General features: G+C 38.4%; 1 protein-coding gene, 1 long non-coding RNA gene and 1 pseudogene across 4 annotated transcripts in view; 2 read left to right on the top strand and 1 right to left on the bottom strand.

Moving 5' to 3' along the window:
* The window catches only part of KCNIP4 (potassium voltage-gated channel interacting protein 4), a 1,200,268-nt gene that overhangs the window by 237,368 nt on the left and 940,580 nt on the right, over nucleotides 1-22,320 (top strand). The window lies entirely within an intron of this gene.
* LOC125964175 (uncharacterized) overlaps nucleotides 1-22,320 on the bottom strand; it is a 392,160-nt gene that overhangs the window by 92,978 nt on the left and 276,862 nt on the right. The window lies entirely within an intron of this gene.
* LOC105747824 (bleomycin hydrolase-like) lies at nucleotides 16,046-17,594 on the top strand (annotated as a pseudogene).

Here is a 22,320-nt window from a genome sequence, read left to right on the forward strand (position 1 = left end):
AAAATGTAATTGTCACTATTTGCCTGTAAAAAATATCAGTTTTATATGATTCAACCTAATAGGTATAAGTACAAAAAGGTTAATAAATATGCTGTTTAGGTAAGGTGGTATTTTAAATAAGTATATTTTTCAGATAACCAGAGCTCCCTTCAAGCGTTATAACTTCCCTATTAACCAGATGAGATGGAACTCTTTCCATGCACAGTACCTCCTTTCCTCTCTTCTCAAGTAGAGTATCCCTACTCCTTAATCGAAGGCTCAAAATCATTACTACAGATATTCTAGTCATAATCTAGTGTGATGATGTGATATTTTCAAAAGTTATGGAGTCTGCAGAAGTATTTCTGAGAATGTGTGCTTGGTTTTTATAGTTTTTTTCTTTTTGCTCCACTGGTAAACTGCTATCTCTTCTTTATGTTCTGAGTGTCTCTTAACACGCCACAATATGGGCAGATTCAGGACAAAAAAGGCAAGAAGATGCCAGAACTAGGAGACAACTTGGATTGATCCCAAGTAATGTTGGTGATACAAGACAAAGAAGCAAATTGATAATCATAGATTCAGAATATAAAGCAAACTTGTAGTGGGAGCAATATTAGAAAAGGAATTCTAAGCAGAAATAGGGAGCTGATGTAAGTGAACAGTGATCAAGAGCCTTGAAGTCAGAAAACAAAGGAAGTAAAGAATCAGGTTAATGAGTTAAGATGTGCAAACTCTAATCAGTTCAACCCAGTCAAGAAAAATAAGCCAGCTAGCAAGAGTAAAATTAGGGACTGCTGGCTGTTGCCTTTTTGTCCCAGTCTTAGACTTCTCACAGAGTGTAGGCGGCCAAAAGCTTGCAAGGTGGGGTTTCCATTGGGAAAAGAGAGTCCCATTGGTTCTGGCATAGCTTAATCCTTGCAAAGACAAAGACTCAGCTTTTCTAGAGGGTCACACAATGCTCAGTGCATTTAACTTACTGCTTATAACCTATTAGATTCTAGGGAGCTATTTACTTAATATATAGTAAGTTATGTAGTTAATTTTGTCAAAATCACATGTAAAATTCACGTCACTAGGGCTCTAAGCAAGAATCCGCAAAGATCTCATTAATCGGATCATAGCCATAAAACAATGGTCCTTTCTCAGTGAGGGGTGATGTTTCCCCCAGGAGACCTTAGGAAATGTCTGGAGACACTCTTGGTTGTCACAAGTGGGGGAGTACTTCTGACATTTAGTAGGCAGAGGCCAGGGATGCTGCTAAATATCGTACAATGACTAGCAAAGTCCCCAACAAAAATTACCTGACCCAAAATAGTGTCAAGGTTGAGAAACGCTGGCTTAGGAAAACTGAGTATAAGAGAAGAAAGTGGAATCTGCCAGCATCCTTTAAAGCCTGTAAAACGTAATAGTTTTAGAAGTACAGGGTGACATAAACTAAGTAACTCCAGTGTTGGTAGTTTCACCTTTGGAAGGAGAGTAGGCAAACTGACCCAGCACGAAACTTTGCTTCACCACCACCTTTACCTGGGTTTGGAGAGAAGTGATTTCTTACTTATTCTGAGCTCTTAATAGTCAGTTACCTGGGAAGGTGGAATAGCTAAAGTAACTGAGTGCCAGCAATAATTGGTCATATCCCTTTACTGCCATCAACGAGCCATTTTAGGAGGCAAGGATGAGTTAGGACCAGCATTGGAGGTAAGGAAATTTGAATGGGTTAATCAGCCTGGGAGGTGGAGGATGTGATCCCAACTGATTCACTTTTTGGGGTATGTCTATCAGATCATCTTATAATGAAGTGCCCTAAATTTACCTAATAATGAATCCTTCTTATAGGATTTCAAGGAAGCAGAAGTTCCTGCCTTTTATCAGAAGCTCAAGACTGTTCCATATTGCTCCCGTATGTGGACTGAGTTACTTTGGCTAACATAGTCGGGCTCTCCTAGAGCACTATCTTACCATCAAAGCTGGCCAAGAATGATTTGGCTTATTCTTAGCCTTAGCTGCTCCCCATAAAAGTGAGATCATTATAGAAGAGGCTTTCACATGGCTATATTAATAAATTTTGCACACTAATTCCCTCCAGTTAGATGGATCCCAGGTGTCTCCACTTGAATGCCGATCTTAAAGAAACCAGAGCTTTATCAAAGTAACCTGATTTTACAGTTCCTTCCTTAATAAATGTTTGAATGAATGAGCGAATGAATAATGTAAGAGTCAAGTGAAATATTTTGCAATGATGGCACCAGAAGCACAAAGAAAATATTAAAATACTTATTATGAAAACTGTAGATCTTTTCAAAAGGAAAGCAAATTAATTTTTACAAAGTAACTTTTTCCAGTTAGTACTTTTTTGACGGATACAGCTCACCCCTAACATTTGTAGTCCTATAGAGTTTCCAGAGCAGATATAATTCATCTACTTCTTGGGCTTGATATAAGGGAAGCCATAGGACCCAATTCTCATTTGTTAAACTGAATTGAAAATAATTTATCTTATAGCAGAAATGGCAACGATACACCATCTAAAGTTCTATCAAGACCAAAGACCAAAAATGGAACAGAAGGGATTTTGTTCCAGTTCACCAAGGAGAATGCTGTCCTCTCATCCATGCTGCAACAAATAAATAGTTTGGCAGTAAAGAAGAAATACACATCGATGTATAGTAACTTGATACAATAAAATATGATACTTTCAAAAGGCAGATTATTAAAAGATGCTATATCAGTCATAGGTAATTTTTTTTTTTTTTTTTTTTGCGGTACGCGGGCCTCTCACTGTTGTGGCCTCTCCCGTTGCGGAGCACAGGCTCCGGACGCGCAGGCTCAGCGGCCATGGCTCACGGGCCTAGCCGCTCCGCGGCATGTGGTATCTTCCCGGACCAGGGCACGAACCCGCGTTGCCTGCATCGGCAGGTGGACTCTCAACCACTGCGCCACCGGGGAAGCCCAGTCATAGGTAATTTTTAAACGTCATTCATAGGTAATTTTAAAAGCTATGATCAGAATGTCCTCAAATGCTTCTCCTTTATCTCAGAGAAAATGTGCTGAGTGGGTAAGGGAGTTGAGGGGTTTGGGAGAGATGTCTCTCAGAAACCTACATATTACATATTAACATGCCAGAAGCTACCAAGTCATAATCTCTCTTCCCTTTCTCTCTCTCCCTTCTTTCCTCCCTTTCTCCTTCCTTCCCTTCCTGCCTTCCCACCTCTTTCTTTTCTTCCCTTCTTCCCTTTTCCCTCCCTCTCTCCTCCCTCTCTATTCTCCATCCCTGTAAATGACTCTGTTATCTCTCTGCCCCATCTTCCTTCCTTCCCTTTCTTCTTCTGTTTTTCCTTCCCTCTCTGCCCTAGATGGCCAGTGATAAAGAAGGGCTCATTGTCATGACCTTCTCACAAAGAACAAGGGAGTTCGGGGGTGGGGGCAGATAAATGCCAGGGGAGATTGTAAAGTTGTCAATATACCGAGAAAGGGAGAGAAAGATCATTTCCAACCTCTGAGTGAGAGATTGCCACTAGGAACCATTGAAGGTGCAGTCATTTTGACTACAGTTCATTACTCTTAAGAGAAAGTTGATAATTTTCATATATTATCAAAGGGGACAATCACCTCAAAAAGATGACTAAACATGGCACTATATTTTATATTTTAGGACACAGTTTGATATATGCCTCAGATTTCTAGAGGGAAAAAAATCTGATGACATAAATTATTTACCTCAATATACCTAGTGTAGAACCACATCTTATTTTTAAGATGTTAGAAACTTTTCAGCATTGAATGGAAGCTCTGAACTCTTTTGTCAAAAATATATACATACTCATACCATTTTCATACCATTTTATAATCTTTTGAAGCCCATCCATGGGTCTGTCCATACTCTTGTACTGTGAAGTACAATTATTTTGGTAAGTTTTTCCCATTGACTATACAGCCTATGTTCACATGATAAAAGAAAGAATGCAGATATATTGCAGTATTGCTTATAAAGTGATATAAACTATTATCCAAATAATAATCACAACAGTATTTGAGAAGCTTCTTCTAAGGTACTTAGAGGAACTTTAGATGCTTCCCACTGACTCTATTTGATATTTGCTTTAAAAGATTTCCTACTTAGTTTTGAATCTAGAAATAACGCAGCAGCTTCCACTGATGTGATATCTCCTGTATACCAGATATTTTCCAATGTGTTTAATATACATTATGTCATTTAATTCTCAAGACTTTTATTGGGTAGTTTTATTAGATGGGCATCATTAGTTCCCTTGCACGTGATTAAAATGGGGCATAGACATTTTTAAATGATCTGGCCAAAATCATGGACAGTAGGTCCAAAGGGCTGGCCTAGGAAGCTCAGATGGCCCACGTCCTTGGTTTTTGCTTTTTCCGAGGTGTCCAATGATAGAGTAAGTGCCTCATGTGACCTTATTTTCTTATTTTTTATATTTTTCCCGAAGCATTTTTAATTCAAAAAATTAAATTCTACATCATTTTTGAGTCGTATTTAATACATAATGAAATGCACAGATATTAAGTGTAGAGTTTGAATTGTTCTGACAAATATATACATCCTTGTCCTACACCCAATAAATATAGAGGACATTTCTATAAACTCAGTTACTTAGTGCCTTTTACAGTCAATGTTTGTCATACTCAGAGAAAATACTGTTCTAATTACTATCAATGTAGACATTAGTTTTCCTGTTTTTTAAAACTTTTATTTTATATTGGAATATAGTTGATTAACAATGTTGTGTTAGTTTCAGTTACACAGCAAATGATTCAGTTATGCATATACATATCTATTCTTTAAAGAATGCTAAGAAATTAAAGAAGAGGAGAATGAAGACTAAGTTGGCTGATTGCTGCTATGGCCAGATTTTTTCAGGTCTCTAAATGGAAAAATTGCCCTTAAATCCCACACAATAGCAGCTGTCCATGGCACTGGTCTAGACTTTGTGTGCAGGAGCAAACATTTGCAGAAATGAATCTGTGTTTTAGCAGCAAAATAAAATGGAGATTCTGGCTTTATCTGAGAAGACAGGTATGGAGAGAGTTTATCTAGGGAGATGGCTGCATGAAAAAGGTCTCAGCAATCATATTGTAAAAAAAAAAAAAAATCCAGGACTTTCCTGGTGGTGCAGTGGTTAAGAATCTGCCTGCCAATGCAGGAGACACAGTTTCGAGCCCTGGTCCAGGAAGATCCCATATGCCATGGAGCAATTAAGCCCATGCGCCACAACTACTCAGCCCACGTGCCACAACTATTGAAGCCCGCGTGTCTAGAGCCCATGCTCCGCAACAAGAGAAGCCCGCACACCTCAACGAAGAGTAGGCCCCACTTGCTGCAACTAGAGAAAGCCTGCATGCAGCAACGAAGACCCAACACAGCCAAAAGTAAATAAATAAAAAGTAAATTAATTTTAAAAAATCTATCTACACTCAAAGACTGAGTGAATCTTCAAAATATGCCCAAATGGTTATGAGATAAACAGTCTTTTGCTAAAGGCAAAATTATAAAAACTTTGAAAACATACTTCTCAGATGATGAAAGATTGGGAGAAAAAGGTTTTCACCCTAAACCTGTTTCCCTGACACACCAGGAGTTACTCTATAGGACTAGTAATAGTAGACTTACCTCAGTTGAAAATAAATCCTGCTCAGTTTGCCAAGCTCTACCTTGTAAAATTCCTTAAATGAAATGTGGTATCTAGGTCCCTCTATGAAATGATTGTACCCATTAAAAATATTTCAGAATGGTAAAGATGGTATTATTTAATAATATTTGTTATTTTTCTAAGCAATCATATTAACTTTTGCTTTGCGTACTTCTCACACATAGGGTTTATCTGTTGCATTTCATGGCTTCCATTGTAGGAAAGGCGGGGGGGTGGGGCTTTTGCTCTAAGCCATAGGAGTGACGTATGTGGGTTTGTCAGGCTTCACAGGAGGCAGAGAGGTGGGCACTGATGTTCCACGATGCTTCAGAGCATGGATTTGGGGGTCAGGCAAATTGTGGAACATATTTAGGATATGATACTTAATATCACAGTAAAAGAGAGAGGAGAGTTAGTTAGTTAAATCTTCTCAGTCTCAGTTCCTCCATCCTTTTTGGGGGGAATAAGAGGACCTACCTCAAAAGTTTCTTGGGAAGATTAGATAGCAAAAGTTTTCACCATGGTGGCCTGCCCATAAATAGATATCATTGGTATTTTGCAAGCATAGAACCTCTAAAGGAAGTTCATATCACAGACTCATTATTTTTCCTTTTGTCTAGGTGTTACTTTTCTGCAAAAACAATATAAAAATAGCAGAAGGGATTCAAGTAAAAGTTTGCCTACATTTCCCATCACTTCATGAAATTGTTTTCTTTTAATACATATATATTTCTCATAGATGTATATTAAAATCTTTCATATTTTCATAAATTGTATAGCTGTATATTCCAAATGTTAGCACTGTACCATGAGAACATCCATTTTGTGGCAGTCTCCTTTTTCTTATGTCATCTGTTCTCTCACTCCAACAAAGTAGGTTGCTATTCTTTGCAAATGACATGCGCACATGCAGAGGATGTAGTTTTAGTTCACAAGAATAGGACCATATTACATACATGTCTTTGTAACTTGTTTTCTATATGAACACTATGTGGTAGGCATGCATCTAAGTAAATGACACAAACCTATAGCAATGAAAGCTCCGTATCATAAGGATGTGTTTACAGGGTTATTTATTGTAGTATCATTTGTGGTAGCATAGCAAGACAACTGAAAAGTCCTGAATATCTGTCAGTAGATGTATGGTGAATAGACTGAATTACATCCATATTATGGAACATTATGTGGGTATCTTAAAAAATATATTTAGAGCTCCTCTTGTAGATATTTTTTATTTTGAGTTGGAAAAGAAGGCAGAGATTACTTCATCCAATGCCGTCATTTTACACACCAGGACACTGAGACCTGAAGCAACTCACTCAACTCTGGGCTTTGAGAGATCCAGAATGCCAGCCTGACTATCAGTCCAGTGCTCATCTCACAGCCTCCCACTCCTGCCACAAGGCCTATGGATTTTTTTTTTTTTTTTTTTTTTTTTTTTTTGCGGTACGCGGGCCTCTCACTGTTGTGGCCTCTCCCGTTGCGGAGCACAGGCTCCGGACGCGCAGGCTCAGCGGCCATGGCTCATGGGCCCAGCCACTCCGCAGCATGTGGGATCCTCCCGGACCGGGGCACGAACCCGTGTCCCCTGCGTCGGCAGGCGGACTCTCAACCACTGCGCCACCAGGGAAGCCTCGCTATGGAGTTTTACGTAGAGCAGAGGGTCCGCTGTGGATGGATCTGAATATGAATTTGCAGCATGCATTAAAAAGGCTTTTAGTGTGACTACTACAGTGAGAGTTTAATAGTTCGTTTACCGTCCTGGAGAGTGTGTAACATGAAAACTTCATTAGGTGGTTTTCGGTTACAGCACACAGTTAGTGTCACTCATTGTCACACATTTGTTCCCTGAATGATGTTCCTGGAGAAGGTCAGAGCCCGTGTTATTTTGCTCGGCACTACTGTGGCAGGATCCTGAATATTTAATCACGCTGCTCTGATGAGAAGGGGGTCTGGCAGCAAGTTTCAGGGGAGTATGTGCAGTGTTATCGTCCTCAGACTGCTGTTTGGAAATGAATCCGTGGAGCACACTCAAGGACATTCAAGAGGCACAGAGGATTCTGAGACATTCTTTTCCTTCAGCTAGTCAAAATTGAATTTAGAATTGTTAAACAATGCCCAAAGAAGTCTTTATTTTCAGCATAATTTAATATTTCCCTTTATGTGAGTCAAAACAAGAATATATCAATATAATTTGGGGGGAATCGCAGCCGTTGTATTTTGTTGTTGTTACATTGCTTCATTTTCCATAATGGGGTGCTAGTGTGTGCTCTCCCATCAATTTCATCTGAAAGTTGTATGTCCTGGCAGCTCTAGGAGTTATTACAATATGATGGAGGTTATCATAATTAGCTGCAGGGCTAGAATCTATGCTGTTTTTTGGCATTTGGCCTATTGCTTTCATGTAGTTATGAAAGCATCAGTGGAAGCTTTAGCAGGAACTTTGCAAAAGAGAATCATAAACAGGTATATTATATTAATGAGTAAATATGTTTCAGTGATTATCTAATGTCATTGCTGTTTACATAAGTGAGAAAATTATTTTTTGTTGAACAAATCAAGAAAATTTCAGGGTTTTTTTTTACAAAATAATTTTTTAAATTGAGTTAGAAGTGACATATAGCATTGTGTAGTTTTAGGTGTACAGCATAATGATTTGATATATGTATATATTGTGAAATAATTACCATAATAAGTTAGTTAACATTCATTACCACACATAGCTACAAAATAATTGTTTTCTTATGATGAGAAATTTTAAGATTTACTCTCCTTAGCAACGTTCACACATACAATAAGTACTCTTAACTGCAGTTACCATGCTGTACATTACACCCCTCAGACTCATTTATCTTATAACTGGAAGTTTGTATTTTTGATCATTTTCACCAATTTTGCCATCCCCCAGCCCCAGCTCACCAATATGTTCTCTGTATCTATATATGTTCCTTTTTGTCTTTGTTTTCTTTAAGATTCCACATGTAAGTGAGACCATACAGAATTTGTGGTATTTGTCTTTCTCCGTCTGACTTATTTCAACTACCCTCAAGGTCCATCCATGTTGTTGCAAATGGCAGCATTTCCATCTTGAAAATTTCAGTTTGAATATCACTGTTATTTCCCATAATCTTTAGATTAATTCTTTGTTCCTTGTTTTTTATTTTAAACTCTTTGACTTTTTAAAATATACATCTTCTCTTTTTAAAAAACTGTTTTATGATAAACAGTGTAAGGCAATTTTATCTTGAGTGACAAATAGGGCAAATCCATTTATAACTGAGACAATGTGACAGCAGCCTTGTAGGTCACCTCTGTCTCCTTCAGGAGTTCCATCCATAGTCAGCTTTAACTGTCACTTCTACGTGAATGACTTCTACATGTGACCTTCAACCTTGACCTTTCTTCTGACTGCTAGGTTAGCATTTCTAAATGCTCAGTATATACCTTAACATTATCTAAGAGTTAATTACTGACCTCTGCCTGGAAAATAGTAGAGACTCAATAAAAAAATTTCTGAAGCGATCATCTGTATGTGTTAGTTGGGATTTGGGGGAGGCCAATACGTTTATCGCTCCTTTCAATTTTTTTTTTTTATTATTGTGTACTGCCCTTTACTTAGTTACTTCAGTCTCAAAATTATCTTTTCTGAGCTCTCACCTCCCAAGAGAATGAAGCCGAAAGCCCTGTGCCTATACGTTATGAAACAAAAACAAACATTGGTTGGGTTCAGCTTAATCATAATTATATTAGCCAAATTGTATATAACATGTGATAATTGAAAAAGAAAGACTAATCTTCAAAAAATATAATAGTGGGAGGGAGGGAAGCGAATTAGCATGCTGGATCCCAGTTCAGATCGTCTGTGTGGCCTAATTGTTTTTAAGTACATTGGCCATTCTATGAAATGTTGTAAAAAGCCAGTGTCGGGCTTCCCTGGTGGCTCAGTGGTTGACAGTCCGCCTGCCGTTGCAGGGGACGCGGGTTTGAGCACCGGTCCAGGATGATCCCACATGCCGCGGAGTGGCTGGGCCCGTGAGCCATGGCCGCTGAGCCTGCACGTCCAGAGCCTGTGCTCTGCAACGGGAGAGGCCACAACAGTGAGAGGCCAGCATACCACAAAAAAAAAAAAAAAAAAAAAAAGCCAGTGCCACCACACCTGTGTGTGTCCATTAGATTTGAATAGACAGCACAGGACTGCTTTTGGTTGATGACTTTTGCTGAAGCCAAATGAGCAACCTGATTGTGTTAAACCAGCATATTGATTGCCTTTGATATAAGTGAAAATGAAGCTTCCTTCAGTCGTGATTTGTTTTGAAATGGAAGGCAGGGGATGCATTACTAAGATGATATCCCAGGCTCTCAACAATTGTAGGTGACTTTAGGCAGTAATAGCTGGTGGATTATTGAAACATTCATAGAATCATAATTTTATCATCTTCAAGTTGCAATTGACTTTTCTTTGACTTTGCATTCCAAGACGGAACTTGGTTTAGGTTGCTTTGATGATCAAAAGTCTGTGTTTTTTGAGAACTCAGGAGATTCTAAATTTGTAACATTTCCTACCCAAACCCAAGAATTCTGTGACTTTATGTGGAAGGGGCAGGGGAGAGGCGGGCAAGAAATCTTTCAGACAGGCATTACATTACAGCTAGTTCTGATGAAAATAGGTCAAGGACCATACTTTGGGAAAAACTGGGGAGGAGTGTGGGTAAAATTGAAGTGAATAAGTTCCAGGGATCTCAATAAAGTAAAAGTATTTATATACGAACACTTTAAAATTGCTATATACTTATAGGATATTATTTTTATATTCTTAATAATACATGCATTTTTTTCATGCAGGGGATTACAAACCTGCTTAATAGTAGAATGAGTCTAAGTAAAGGTAACTAACTTGATATTTAATTTCAGTGCTAAATTAGAACCCAGTTCCTTAACTCTATATGGCTCATTAGAGAGTGGGGGGAGAAATCTATCACAAAGAAAATAAGCTAATATAAATTTTTTCAAGACGTGGTTTTCAGCCTACTTTTGTGAAAGAATGGGCCTTGGGATTCATCAGGTCCTCCTTTTTATAATCTGGGAGTAAATCTGTGGCTGGGAAGGTGGCAACTTTCCTCCTACGAGTACCTCAGTCTACCCTGCTTCCAAGTTCTTCATGTTGACTTCTTTGAAGTACAACGCATGCATCTGACTCTGACTTTCAGGGCTGTCCATCAGCAAAATACATCTATCTGTTCCCAGCTCCCGTAACAATAATAATCAGGCTTTCAGATAGGGCTCCAGGTAGGTGGAGCCCCATCGAAGGAGTCCTCACTCAGCTCTTGCTGGCACATATGTACAACAGACTCTTTCCCTAAACTATGTCATAAACAATTTTCACTTACCTCTGAATTCACATGTATGAAAATCTATGTTTCTCCCTCTTGAAAAGCAAACAAAAAATAGCTACAACTTCAGCCATCTGGGTATTTTTAAATCTCACGATTTGTATTAAATACATACTTCTATGGATCTATTTGCATGTAAATATTTGTACTATCTCACCTCTTTTATGCCAGTGTGATGCAGAATTCTCATATCTATCAATAGTTTTGTTCTCATTTCATCACAGTAAATTATGGATAGTCTAATGAATTATTATATTATCTAGGTGTTACCTAGAATACTATTTAGATGGGTTTTTTGGGTTGATTTAGACCTAGGCACATGAAATGAGGACTTCTCCAGCCAGTAGGTTTGATTTTTGACTTGCTTTGTAGTCTCAAAGCTGTTTCCAAAGTTGATGCAAAAGTTATTCGTGTGTTGGTATGCTGTTTATTCATTGAAGTAGGCAGATAGTGATGTTTCTGGAATAATAATGGACCTAGCTTTGGCACGTTCCTCTCTAATGGACAACTACCTAGTCTGATATTTTATCAAGACCCACTTTCAAAACCTGTGACTTTGCCGCAAGGCTCTGCTCTGCTTCTCTCTGCAGCCCCATGGTGAGCTATTTTTAAGCTGCACATGTTTAATTTTGCAACTTGTGACAATTGGAAAAGCATCATAATGTCTATTCCTACTGAGGCACACCAAATACACCAACATGTATCGAGAGGAGCAGCATTTGGGGGAAAACTTCATGGGGCAAGAGTCTTCTTGGGAATTACTGGATTCTTTCTTCCTTGAAGGAAAGCCAACACTCTTCCCTGAATCAATCATGTTTATTTATTTATTTTTCCATTCTAAGGAGAATGAGCATAACCCAAGTGTATTTAAGATTTGCTTTACCTGGATTTGGACTTCTCAAGAAGAGCTGGTCAGAAAAATAAATAAAATTCCAAAATGTAACAGGGAGAGATGCATGCTGAAATGAGCCTGTACTTTCACATTCCTTGTAAGTTACTTAACAAGACCAGTGGTTACCTGTGGAATCATCCCTCATCGTAGGACCTTTGGTTTTTACTGCATGATGTACCGGCTTGCGTTTAAGTTAAATTTAGCTGTAACTGTACTTCAGTTAACTTTAGTAGCCTCTGTACCATGTGCTAAAAGTGCTAACTAGTTTGTTCATCCAGAAAAGCCTTGAGCCCTTGTGAACTGTTGTGAAGTTTACTCACATTTCTCTGTGAATGACAGTGGCTTTTACTCAAGCACTTCTGAAGCGTTAAGGACGTCTGTTATTTTTGAACATGCAGCCTTGGTTATTGATATATTATAGGAGGTAATCGTTGTATTAATCCAAATTAGCTGATAATTAAGAGCATTTTTCTTTTTTTGTTTTCTAACGCTCTGTGACATTTTATATTTGTTTTCCTAATTCTGTTTTGTAAGTTCCTGAGGATAGCATTAAGCAACAATATGTTCCCTACACACCCCCAATGGTAAATAGACACAGGCAATGGATTCACCAACAAAATTGGTGATTTATAGTTGCCTTTCCTAGAGGAAAAATTGGTCAGATTGGTGCTCTGGGCTTTAACATCAAAAATGAGCCCTAAGGGCTGATTTCAAGAAAGTTCCTCAACAGAATGGTTTATAGAGTATTAATTAACTGTTCAGAGATTACAGAAATATTCATATACGGAGCAGGTACCCATATGTGTATTCTAGATATCCACATGGCTTACTCTTGTGCCTTGCCTTCTTCAAATGCTTACCCAAATATCACCTTGATGAGGACTCAATGATCACCCCATTTTACTTGTACCACCATCCCCTCCCTTCATTCAGCATATTCAATTCTCCTTGTCCCTCTCTATTGTCTTTTCCCGCCATTATGATGTAAGCTCCATGAATCACTGTTTTGTCTGTTTGGTTCACTTGTGTATATTCAGAACCTAAAATAGTAATGCATAATAGGTGTTCAAAAGGTATTTAAAATGTTTAATTTATTTAATTTTAAGTGAACTCTGTATTTTGAGATAATTGTAAATTCACAGGCAATTGTAAGAAATGATACAAAGAGATCCATGGTAAAGTATTTAGTTTCCCCCAATGGTAACATCTTACAAAACTCTAGTAGAATATTACAACTAGGATATTTACATTGATACAGTCAATGTCAATTGACAATATTTCTATCAGCACAAGGATCTATCATGTTGCACTTTTATAGCTACATTCACTTCCCTCTGGCCCCTACCCTTTCCTTAATCTTTGGCATCCACTAAGCTGTCATCCATTTAAAAAATTTTGTCATTTCAAGACTGTTACATAAATATAATCGTGCAGTATGTAACCTTTTAAGATTGGCTTCCCCCACAACCCTGCCCCTGCTCAGCATAATCTCCTTGAGATTCATCCAGGTTGTAGATATCAAGAGTTCATTCCTTTTTTCTTGCTGGTGTGTATGAATCACTATTTGTTTATAGGTTGTTTCCAGTTTGGGGCTGTTATAGACAAAAACGCTATAAGGGTTTATATAAAGATTTTTGTCTAAACATATATTTTCATTTCTCTGGGATAGATGCTCAGGAGTGCAATTGCTGGGTTAAATGGTTGATATATGTTTAGAATTTTTTTAAAAAGCTACCAGACTGTTTTTCAGAGTGGCTGTACCATTTTACATTCCCACCAGCAATGTATGAATGGTCCAGTGTCTCTGCATCCTTACCGGCCTTTGGTCTTATCACTAGTTTTTCATTTTAGCCATTCAGCTAGATGTGTAATGATGGACTCACTGTAGTTTTATTTTTCATTTCAGTTATGAGTAATGGTATCAAACATCTTTGCATGTGCTCTGTTGCCATTTGAATATCTTATTTTGGTGAAATGTCTTCATGTCTTTTGTTCATGTTCTAACTGTGTTGTATGCATTTTCCTGTTGAGTTTTGTACGTTCGTTATATAGTCTAGATAATAGTGTTTTGTCAGATATGTGGTTTGCAAATATTTTCTCCCACTTTGGAGCTTGACTTTTCATCCTCTTAAATGAGTGAGAGTTTTAAAATTTGATGACATCCAACTTAGCAATTTTGCTTTTGTAAATAATCCTTTGGTGTCAAGTCTGAAAAATCTTCACCTAGCCCCAAATTGTAGAGATTTTCTCTTATTTTTTCTTAAACTTTTGTAGTTTTACCTTTAATTTTGTGACCCTTCATGAGGTAATATTTGTATAAGATGTGAGATCTTGGTGAAGGTTCAGTTTTTGCCTATAGATGTCCAATTGCCCCAGCACCACCTGTTGAAAGGCTCTCTTTCCTCCACTGATTTTCTCTTGGCATCTTTGTCAAAAATCAGTTGTGGATAATTGTGTGGATTTACTTCTAGGTTTTCTATTCTGTTCCATTGAACTATGTACCCATCTCTCTACCAATACCACAGTCTTAACTAGTGAAGCTGCATAACTCTTGAAATCAGGTAGAATTATTTAAAGACTTATTCTTCTTTTAAAAATTGTTTCAGCTATTCTAGTTTCTTTTACTCTCCATATAATTAATATAATATTTTCTATATTAAAAATAATCTTGCTCATATTTTGATTAGAACTGTGTTAAACCGTATGTCAGTTTGGGAAGAATTGGCATCTTTACTGTGTTGAGTCTTCTAATACATGAACGCAGAGTATCTCTGTTTATTCAAAACTTTTATTTCCTTCTCCAGAGGTTTTGAAATTTTCAGCATACAAATTTCATACACGTTTTGTTAGATTTAAACCTCAGTATTCATTTTTTTGAGCCATTGTTAATGATACTGTGTTTTAATTTTTATGTTTATTGCTAGTACAAATGACTTCTCAGTAGTACAGATAATGTTGAGCTCGTATTCTATGACTGCTGAACTCACTATTCATTCTAGGAGTATTTTTAAGTTTTTTTGTTTTTTTTTTGTATTTTCTACATAGACAATCATGTCATCCTCAAATAGGATGTTTATTTTTTTCTTTACAGTCTGTATGTCTTTAATTTCCTTTCTTATCTTATTGCACTGGTACTACTTCCAACTCTATATTGAATAATGCTGGTGAAAGCAGACATTCTTACCTCGTTCCTAATCTTTGGGTGAAACCATTCAGTCTCTCATCATTAAGTATAATGCTACCGGTAGGTTTTTGTAGGTGTGCTTTATCAAGTCGAAGAAGTTGCCCTCTATTCCTATTTCACTGAGATTTTTTTTTAAAAATTATGAATGCATGTTAACTCTGTCATATATTTTTTTCTGAATCAATGTATGTGATTTTTTTTCTTTAGCTTGTTAATATGGTAAATTACTTTGCTTTTTCCATATCAAGTCAGTCTTGCGGCCTTAGAGCCTTAGACTGAACCACACCTGGTTGTGGTAGATCATTCTTTTTATATATTGCTGAATTATTCTGTTAATGTTTATTAAGGATTTTTGCATGTGTATTAATGAGAGATATTTGTCTGTAGTTTCCTTTTTTGGTATTGTCTTTATTAGGGTAATACTGGTTCATAAAGTGAATTAGGAAGTGTTACTTCCTTTCTATTTTCTTGAAGATATTGTGAAGAATTGGTGTTAATTCTTCTTTACATATTTGGTAGAATTCTCCAATGAAACCATGTGGCCTGAAGATTTTTTTGAGGGGGAGTTTTCAAATTGTAAATTCAATTTACTTAACAATTATAGGACTGTTCAAATTATTATCTGTTATTTCATGTTTGGTAGATTTTTTTAAAACAATTTGTCCATTTCATCTAAATTGCCAAATTTATTTCTCTAGAGTTTATGTAGTATTTTCCTAGTATCCTCTGATATCTGCAGGTTCTGCAGTGCTTTTCTCCTTTTAAAGAAATATTTTTAAATGAATGGGTTAATTGAAAAATGTATTAAATTTTGAATACATTAAAAATATCTCAGTGGGAGAGGCAGGTCGGGTAGCTTAGGCAGCGAACCGCTGTGCAGTCCTGGCGCTTGCCTGAGGACCTCGAAACTACCGTTCCCCTGCCGGGCAGCGTGGGCACCATGAACAACATGGAAGGACTGAATTCAGGGAAGGTAGCTGCTCTGCTTCAGAAACTGAATTCCGATCCTCAGTTCGTACTGGCCCCAGCATGCCGGCACCACCCACGACCTGCTGGACATCTGTCTGAAGAGGGCCATGGTCCAGGGTGTTCAGCACGTGTTCCAACAGGCTGTGCATCTGGAAGGCAAGCCCGTCACCAACCAGAAGAGCTCAGGGCGATGCTGGATCTTTCCTTGTCTGAATGTTATGAGACTTCCATTCATGAGAAAATTAAATATTGAAGAATTTGAATTTAGTCAGTCTTACCTCTTTTTCTGGGACAAGGTTGAATGCTGTTATTTCTTCTTAAATGCTTTTGTGTACACAGCGCAGTAAAAGGAGCCTGAGGATGGTAGGCTGGTGCAGTATTTGCTTACGAATCCTGCAAATAATGGAGGATAATGGGATATGCTTGTCAATATTGTTGAAAAATATGGTGTTATTGCTAAGTGCTTCCCTGAATCTTATACAACAGAGGCAACCAGAAGGATGAATGATATTCTGAATCACAAGATGAGAAAATTCTGTATACGACTACGGAACCTGGTATACAACAGCACAACCAAAGGAGAAATCTCAGCCACACAGGATACCACGATGGAGGAGATGTGCAGAGTGGTGTGCATCTATCTGGGTAATCCACCAGAGACGTTCGCCTGGGAGTATCAAGACAAAGATAAAAACTATCAAAAGATTGGCCCCATAACACCCTTGAAGTTTTACAGGGAACATGTCAAGCCACTCTTCAATATGGAAGATAAGATTTGTTTAGTGAATGACCCTCGGCCCCAGCACAAGTACAATAAACTTTACACAGTGGACTACTTAAGCAATATGGTTGGAGGGAGAAAAACTCTATATAACAACCAGCCCATTGACTTATTGCAGAAGATGGTTGCGGCCTCCATCAAAGATGGAGAGGCTGTGTGGTTTGGCTGTGATGTTGGAAAACACTTCAGTGGCAAGTTGGGCCTCAGTGACATGAATGTCTATGACCTTGAGTTAGTGTTTGGTGTCTCCATGAAGAACATGAATAAAGCTGAGAGGCTGACTTTTGGTGAGTCACTTATGACCCACGCCGTGACATTCACTGCTGTCTCAGAAAAGGATGATTAGGAGGATGCTTTTGTGAAATGGAGAGTGGAAAATTTGTGGGGTGAAGACCATGGCCACAAACGTTACCTGTGCATGACAGATGAGTGGTTCTCTGAATATGTCTACGAAGTGGTGTTGGACAGGAAGCATGTCGCTGAAGAGGTGCTAGCTGTACTAGAGCAGGAACCCATTGTCCTGCCAGCCTGGGACCCCATGGGGGCTTTGGCCGAGTGATATTGCCTCCAGCTTTTCCTCCTCCCATGGGACCTGAAGTAGTTGCAAAGGACAGATCCAGGGACTGAAGCCAGAGTTACACAGGTGACTGTGTGTTCCCACCGGACACAGTCAGACTCTTGGATTTCTCCTCCAGGAATCTCTCTGGGAGAGTGTGCTTTATGCTGAAACAAAATACTCTCTAAAGAAAAAAGAAGGAAAGATCAACTCATACTATCGACTCTCCTCATCTCCAACAGCTCAGGGTCTCTTAGCATTTTAATCAGATGTAATTGTTTGTCTTAAGTCTGTCACACCAGTTCGGTTCAGTGTCTGTTTTATAAGGCAGGAGAGGATGAGCAATTGAGGTGTGTGGAGAGAAAACAGACCTAGTGTTCCTTGTTCCGAGACTAGAGTAGGGGGAGGGTACCCTAATATTTGAGCTCTCAAAACTGCCTGACAGTAACACTGTCCCTCCTAGGTGGCAGTCACTGAATTCAGTTTTTTCAAGGTAATTTTATGTGCCTCTAATAGGCCAGGAATGTGAGGTTGATCAAAACTGACTGACATGATTCCTTCCTATTGTTCTGAACTGCGGGGGAACACAGCTCTACTTGAGTCACGGGTTAAGTAGAGGGTTGGAGAAAGTAGGTGAGAGAACAACCCAAACCTTATCATGATCTGAATTATAATCATTAGCAGGAGCTCTTGCCAAATGGTTTAACTTCTGCCTCTGGGATTGGGAGTTGGGCGGGCACGAAAAGGGGATATCCGTTCTTTCTGACAACTAAATGGTGCTGAGAAGCTCTTGAATAAAACACTTTGCTAAAACAAAGAAACAGAACCTCAATGTTAATATGTCCAAAGTAGAACTTTTGACTTTCTCAACTGTCATAGTCTACCCACAGTTGTTTTATTTTATTAATTCATTAGAGTTATCTATCTAATTGTTCAAGCCTCAAACTAAGTCATTCTTAATTTTTTGCTTTCCCTCAGTTTCAACCCTACTAATTCTGTTTCAGAACATATCCAGAAATCAACCACTTCTCATTTCTACTCCAAGCCATGCCACCATCATCCTCCCCTAGACTACTGTGATGCCCCTCGTAGGTGTTCAGTCTTCTAATCTTGCTCCTCTACAGTTCATCCTTTACATAGCAGAGAGATCATATAATTTTCCTACTCCCTGGAGTGACTTTCCAGCTCACATGGACTAAATCCAAATTCCTTACCCTGGCTATAAGACCCTGCATACTAGTAGGCCCTGGTTTGTAGGCCCTGGCCTCTCCTATGAAATCATCTCCTATAAGGCTCTCCTGACTCAGTATGCTTCAGCAGTCACACCCTTCTTTCTGTTCCTTGAGGATGCCAAGCTCTTCTCCAGCTGGTGGTGTTGGCACAAGCTTTTCACTGTACTTGACGTGCTCTTTCGCCTGAACATCTTATGGTTGATGGCTGTCTCCTTGTAATCTGTATTCCAGAAGAAGAAATGTTTTCATTGACCATTCAATCTACTCACCTTCTATTCTGTTAATCGGGTTTTTAATAGTCTCCATAGCATCTATTTATATGTGATTTTTTTATTTATTCTTTGTTAATTTGTTGTTTTCTAATATAAGGTGTAAGCTCTGTGTATGCAGAGGCTTTGCCTTTTTTCATTACTGCTGTATTGCCAGCACCTAGAACCATGTATTGAACAAAACAAGTGCTCAATACATGATTTCTGCATAAATGAATGAAAGTGCTCTGCTTAATGCCATCTATACCATATCTTATTTCACTCTCCAACAAATGAACAGTGTCCTGTTACCCATTTTATAGATAAGAAAGTGGGGCTTTAAAATAATTTGTCCCAGCTCTGGAACTACAATAGTGTATTTCTTCTGCCAATTTCAAGCTTTGGGATGCCATCACTCATGGCAAATGCATGGGAGAAAGAACTTTAAGAAGTGTGTTGCTAACCTTTGTTTATAAACCTGTTTTTATCTCAGATACTTCCAACTGAAGTCCTAAAAATTCTCGGAAAGCATGCTTCATTATCTCCTTCGGATGATGATATCACTGAGTCTGGTGGACATATGGGAGAGTTACAGAAAAGAGCGAGTTACTACTAGATCTTGTTAAGTCTATGGTTCCAGGAGTACTTCTTTCTTGATTGTAAAAGAACATCATTTCATGTATAGTATTGTTGGGAAATATTAGCTCCAAGTAGAATTATTACAACTGTCAGAAAAAAAAAACGGCCTGTCTAGGTATTTAAAATATGGAGGAGGCACGTCCACGTGCATTAAATATCAAGGAGGTATCGTACACTAAGTACCGAGGAGATATCAAGGAGATACACACACACAAAATAAGCAAAAACAAATAAATTACCAAACACCCTGGAAATATAGAGTGTCGACAAATCTTAGAAACTGCCCAAGGCACTCAGGAGTGAAAAACAGCAACAACAACAAAAAACCCAAAAACTGCACATTCAAGGAAGTTTTCTAGCTTTCATAGCAACTGCCTACCTCTGTAACATTATCTTTAATAGAATAGTTCTTTGTGAAAATTGTGAGCTCTCGCAATTGTTCTCACTATTAAGTCAACTGGTAAGGAGCCAGCAAGTTGCAGTTAACCTTTCAGAAATATGAGGAAACTGAGGCAGTCGTTCTCTTAGGATAATGCAGTAAATTAGTTTTGGAGCTCTGTTGCCTGGAAGCAAGTATAGGGGCTTAAGGGTTGTGGTTTCCAGTCTACTGTATTTTAAAGGAGACAATGATTTTTTTTTTCCCCCTGATTTTCAAATCCCTCAGCCTGGACAGTGCAGAAAACACAGCCAGATTTAGGTAACAGCTTATTTTCCACCTCTGTGCCCATGAAGTGGAATATATTTATCTGTGACAAAAGAGCTTTGCCTCTATTTGGTGGTTAAATCTTCAAATCTGTTTAGAATCAGGGTCAGCTTCTCAAATGAGCCTTTTCACCATTTAGGCTTTCTGAATCTGATTAACACTGTATCAGGGAATTGTCTGGTGTCTGACCTTGAACAACATGCTTTCCTACTTGCCTTTTTGGCGGGGGGAATCCTTTTGTACAGGCTTGGACAATGAGATTCCTCCCCAGCAGGCTTGATGGCATTTGTGGGCTCCTTTTACTGATATCCAAAGGGTTTCAGCCCCAGTGACCTGTCATCTGTCCCCTCACCTGCTTACATGCTGATTCATTGATGAGCTGGCATTGCAGGCCCCGCCTCCCTCTGAATGGTCTGTGAGGTTGTGATTGCTCCTGGAGAGGGGATGTGGAGCTGAGCCACCGTGGGTTACTACACGTGGGAACCGGCAGCCTATCTGTTGCCACAGAAGAACTTGGTGACCTGAGAAGCAGCCCTTTCTCACCACCCTGTTACCGTTCTATCTATATCCGGCTTCTCTAGCTTTTTAAAGGAATTTCTGATTCAGGCACTAACAGCTAATTCCACAGGAGTTGTAAGGCAGCCTGTGACATAAACTGAGACAGAAGTTTCCCCTCAGAGACTGTCTTTTTTCTATTGGCAAAGACTTCTGGCTCTTCTCAGAGGAATACCTTGTTGCTTAAGATGAGTGGCTGTAGAAAACGATGTAAACGTGAAATATTGAAATTTGCCCAGTACCTTCTCAGGCTATTAACAGGTTCTCTTCATACAGGTAATGACTTTTTTTTTTTTTTTTAATGGAGGCTGGTACAGCATGGTACCGAAGTTGAAATGGAATAGGAAAAGCTCACTATTTCTATGTTGTGTTTATTTTTAATGCTGTCAATAAAATACAGTTATGTTTGCTGAGATTCACGTTTCTAAAAATGTGTGCAATGCAGCTCTAATTTGGGGATAGAACTGGATTCTGTGGATATATCTTTTGTGTCTTTTTGGCAGTGTCGCTGTTAAATGTGTCTCAATCTCAGGAAGCAGTGTCTGCAGAGTAGAAAGATTTTTTTTTTTAAATGCATGATTGTGTGAGGTTTTTTCCCTTCCTCCTGCTTGCTGCAGTTTGCTGGAAAATCACAAAGCTGTTCTTCCTGCAGGTATTTAGAAATTCTCTACCTTTGATCATTATAATCCATAGATTATTTCTAGTATTTGATTATAGAACTTAGCAGTGAAAGAGTTAAGGACATTTCTTTTGGATTTCTGAATTCCTTGCAAAATGTGAGCCAATTGTGAAAACAGCTGAAGAGTATAATGTCCATGAGAGCTTTGACATTTGTTTCATTGCAGTGGATTTTAATGTTTAACGGTTTGCACAATTGAAATGGAAACTCTATTTAAATCTAAGCATTGATAGAATATTTTTTTAAGGTGTTCCAAAATTATGAGCCTAAACCAGCAGTTTTGCTGCCCGTGAAATTCCTAGGCAATGCCGTAATTAAGGTAGTGACAGGTGGGACCAAAACTACTTTGACTCTGATAATAGATATTTTTAATGGACCCTCAAACTTCTGAGGAGCAAAGCTGGGTTGATGAAATACCACACTTTGATTCTGGCTACGAATAACTATTGATAGCTTTATTTTTTCAACTTACACGTGTCTTCTTTTATCTAAATCATGAGAAAGAAGAGTTAGTAAAAAAAAAAAAAAAACACCTATACACTATACTGCAAGGATGAGGGATGAATTTGAGCAACATTTTCTCTAGGAAGTAAAGTCTTTATGGTGAACAGCAGAACTGCATATATGATTATGTTGACAACCCGATCAGGAAAAAGTTTTGAGGGGATAACTGTGAAAATCAAATGATTTTCTGAGAGCATTATTAGTATTAATAAACATAATAACAGGATTGTTATCAGATACTAATCTTTAAGCAGTGCAAATTGTGGTGGCTCTTGACACTTTTAAGAATAGTTATTGAGAGACTGTACCTGCCTTTTGTTAACTTGGAGCTCTGTTGTATACTTAGTCC

This window comes from Orcinus orca, chromosome 4, assembly GCF_937001465.1.
Source record: "Orcinus orca chromosome 4, mOrcOrc1.1, whole genome shotgun sequence".
Taxonomy (NCBI): Eukaryota; Metazoa; Chordata; class Mammalia; order Artiodactyla; family Delphinidae; genus Orcinus; species Orcinus orca.